The sequence below is a fragment of the Melospiza georgiana genome, chromosome 2, assembly GCF_028018845.1.
Source record: "Melospiza georgiana isolate bMelGeo1 chromosome 2, bMelGeo1.pri, whole genome shotgun sequence".
NCBI classification, from domain to species: Eukaryota; Metazoa; Chordata; class Aves; order Passeriformes; family Passerellidae; genus Melospiza; species Melospiza georgiana.
This window is the reverse complement of record NC_080431.1, coordinates 106,774,122-106,778,445: the sequence shown is the minus strand read 5'-3', so window position 1 is coordinate 106,778,445 and position 4,324 is coordinate 106,774,122.

Genomic DNA, 4,324 nt, shown 5'->3' with positions numbered 1-4,324 from the left:
TAGAGCACTTCACTTTGTGTGGGGCCAGTGCCAGTGTGGGAGCAGCCCTGGCTCTGGATATCTGGTGTTCAGGAGTCAGATGTCCTAGAGACATGGCCAAGACTTTTTTAAAAGTAGTGGTAAGGATAGGGGTGTCTCAAGTTACATTTTTGAGTCTGCATTTAAGCACCTTCTGAAGCTCTGTGTACTCAGCAGCTGCCACTAAAGTCATTGGTGAGTGCTGACACTTGAAAAATGAAGAACCAGATGGGTTTTGGTGCTCTGCTTTTAAGCTCATGTTTATCTTCAGGTGCCCAGTTCTGAAAGCTCTTGTTCAGGATTGTAGTAGTAATTGTTCTGTGAAATTATAATTGAAGTGTTGGTTTCAGCTTCCCTGAAGCTGTGTCCCCATTGAGAGGCTGGCTGTAAGCTTTCCAGCATTAGGGATGCTTGGGATTAGAGTGGTGGGGATAGGGGAGCATGTTTTGTCAGTTTACATATCTACTGTGCTTTCATTGTTTTGGACCTGAAATATAAAAATTAGCTTCTCCTTTATACTATAATGGAACTTTTGAGACAGTTACTTTGGTTACTTGAAGGGATTTTTTTAATTGAAATTTTTTTTTAATGTTCGCTCTTAGTATTTAGCTCCAGATAACTTAGTACCTTACTAGGAACAAACCTAAGATGGCTGATAAGAATTGCCTGTTACTATCAAATTTTGAGCGTTATGGTCAGATTAAGATGGGGTTTAAAATACATTTAAATGCCTCTCATTTGTGAAGGAATAGCTAAGTTGTGATCTTTGGTTATTAGATTTGGGAAGGTTCTCCTATTCCCATCCCATAACGGAATACCAGCAAATCTAATGTCACCCACATATTTAAAATGCAACATATGACTTGCTTTTAAAAGCAAATGTACTTGCCTTTTTTTAGAAGGGTGGACATAATGAGTTACAATCTAGGGGTTTTTTTTCACATCTATAGAAAAAATATATCAGCTTCATTTCTTAATTTAGCAACCAACTTCAGAAATAAATTTTCTTTTCAAACAAGACAATGGACAAAAAGCACAGTGTTCCTGTAAAGGGACTGGATACTGCCAGTTCCAATTTCACATGCTCCTAGGTCTGGTTTTAGGGGACAGATTTTTTTTTTTTTAAGTACTGCATAAGGAAAAAATAGCTCACTTTCTGCCACAAAGTGTTTGTTGGTAGTTTCATTGTGGGGAGGCATCAGCTGGCAAAAAGAAACTTTGGGTATTTTTTTCCCCATGAATTCAGCTGGAAGAAGACAGGCCTTGGTTTTACAGAGGTCCTGCTGTTTCAGAAAGCACTGCTAGCAAGTGGCAGCATATGAGCTACCTGGCAACCTGCTTTTATGTTACTTTTGAAAAATGTGCATGCCCTACTTCCTGCAGTATGATAGCAGTCCTGTTAGAACTAGCTCTGAGGGTTTGACTGCAACACTTCCCTGGTTCCTGGGCTTTGAAGCTATTGATTCTTGAGGCCCTCCTGCCTCAAGAATTCCTAGTGCTGCATTTCCTCATGCTGAGAATATGGTACCTACTTGTGTCAGGGATGAAGCTTCACTTGACACTCAGGAAACAGATAAAATTCAGCAGGTGCAAATTCAAACTGATGTAAAAAACCCCATTGCTTAACTCATGATGTCCATTCTTTAGCAAAGGGAGAGTAAGCATTGTGGGGAGACACTAACAGTTCTTTAAAATAAACTTGTAGTTTGTGTCAGCCTGCATTTGTCAAAGTCTATTTAGAAGTAGTTGCATTTGTAGAGGTATTTTGCCTTTTTAATATACTTTTTCTTAAAAAAATAAATAGTGAATTGGGCCCCAGATTCTTCAGATGTAGACTTCACATATGTGAATAGTCCAATACAAAGAAACACAAAACTCTAAGGTACTTAAAGGAAAACATGTAAGCACATGTGTTACTCTGCCTGTGCTTAAGAGTTTATAGGGTTGGGGCCATCAAAGAGAACATCCCTCCTGCTCTCCTGCTAATGAAAATATATATCTAGGTGGTGAAGCTACTTGAATAAGCATCTGTCACACATGGCAGGGTTTGCCGAAGGAGAGTAGGAAAGAACATAACTGGAAAACATCATAAAGCATCTGTTTAAACAGAGCGTGCTGGTGTCCTGTAGCTAACATTCTGAGATTTTCATGTTTGTTAAACACTTAAAAGCTGCTTAAAAGAAATGCTAATGACTACTTCTGCATTTGTATTCTATTTTTGAAAGTTGGTGAGTAACTTGAAAATTTCCATTTTGTGTGGGTAAACGTCATAAAACAGTTGTATGTGGCATGTGGCAGAAAAACTAATTTGTTTTGAGCACAGCTTTCCTGTGTGTCCCTCTACTAATTTTTTTACACTTCTCTAAGTTCAATTTATGTAATCTTCTAGAAACAGCTTTCAAAAATCAATTTTAAATACTTATTGGATTAATATTATGTTGGTAGCTAGGGGAAAATAATTTCTATGTGCAGATAGTTTTTATTTATGGCTCTGGTAGAAAAATCTTACTGTAAGTCTAGGAAATGAAGTGCTCTATAGGACTGTAAAGTTAGCTATATTTAGGGGGGCTTTTATTACCTCAGAGGGACCCACCTAACTTTTATGTCAGTGTTGGAGCAGGTGAAGGGAAGAGTGAATTATGTTTTTATGTTAAATATTTTTCCCTACATATTGTTATTTTTGTATATCTTTCTAAAATAAATTATTATATGCTGGAGATTGCAATTCCACTATAATATCCCACAATTCCAGTGTACAATATCAGATTGTTTGTATTGAAAAGAATGTATTTGATAAGTTAACAGGAAAAGTTATTTTCAAACTGTACTGTGCTTGTGTCTAGCCATTGGAAATACTTTTCCTATAGAAAATCAAAATTATTTGTATATGTCCTCATATATACATTTGGATTACCTGTCTAATGATTACCCTAGGACTGCTATAAACTTGTCTAAATAATTTAAGAATTGCCTCTTTTTAACTGTTTTAAAGCATTTTTTCTTGTCTTTTTTTTTTTGGCAGAAAGTAATTTTCCCTTGTCATGGATACAAGTATGCTCAGACTTGCATATGTGCTCTGTTTGGGTTTCAAGCTGAAAAAAATGTATAAAATGTGTATAAAGAAAAGTGTAAATAAAATATTTTTAATCTTTAAACACTCTTGTGTAAACTTTGTAGTACTCAAAAATGTAGTGGACCTGGATTATCTTCTCCAGGACTTCAGAGATGACTCAGTTAAACATTCTTCAAAACTGTCTTGCTGCAATGTCTGTGTAAGATTTTGTTAGTTGCCCCATCTAGTTGGATGTGCTTATATGAGCAACTTCAGGCTTTTCTCTTTAGCTGCATTTCACTGTGTCCCCAGTCTAATTGCTGTGGTGTGTTTATCTGTTCACTCTGCATTTCAGGCTTGAATCAATGTTTGGAGTTGACTTGGTTGTCACACTTGTCCCCTGGTGTGGAGCTCTGAATTCAGACTGCCGCGGCTGAAGAGGCAGGGCAGCCTTTGGGGCTGGTCAGCAGCCAGGACAGAGGTTCCCTGCTCTGGGCTCCCAGACCAGGTGTGCATCCCCCCCGGAGCTCAGAGTGCCACAGCACCAGGGTGTGCTTCTCAACATTGCCTGTAACAGGAGGGGGAAGCTTCATTTCAGGATTAAAGTGTCAGATCAGCATTCAGTGCCAGGGAGGAGGAGCAGGCTGGGAGGGCAGGTAAAACAGGTTATAATCCTATTTTCTCAAGCAGTCTGATGAAAGCCTTCCTTGTCAGTCCACTGCCACACTTTTACTTTCTCTGTCACTATTTTGTCAAGTCTCTCTCAGATCAAAGCCCCTGGTTTAAAAGTCTGAATATTTGAAGGTTGTCAAGAATATTTGAAAATAACTGTGATGTCTTTATTTTTTTCAATATTGAGTTCTAAAATAGCATTTTAATTTTATTTTAATAATTCAAATTACTTCAAACTTCATTTGCATAAAGTACCTTTTCCCACCCCCTCCTCCTTCCCCTCCTTTTTTAGCAACTTTTCTTCATCCTACACAGTGTACTGTTTAATGGGAGACTGCTGTGGATGAATTAAAGGGAGGAAGGGCCACTTTTAATTGTAATGTGTCCCCATTTTGAGTTCAAGAGGAGACTAAATGCATTAGACTGATACAGTGGAAGAGAAGATTACAATCTTGTCACATTGTAAATATTACTTACATTTCTTTTCATTTGCCTTTTTAGTTTCCCTTCTCAGTGAGCCAGGTGGAATTTTTGGCAATACCTTTTTTCCAAGATGTCACAATGCCTGACATTACTTGTTAG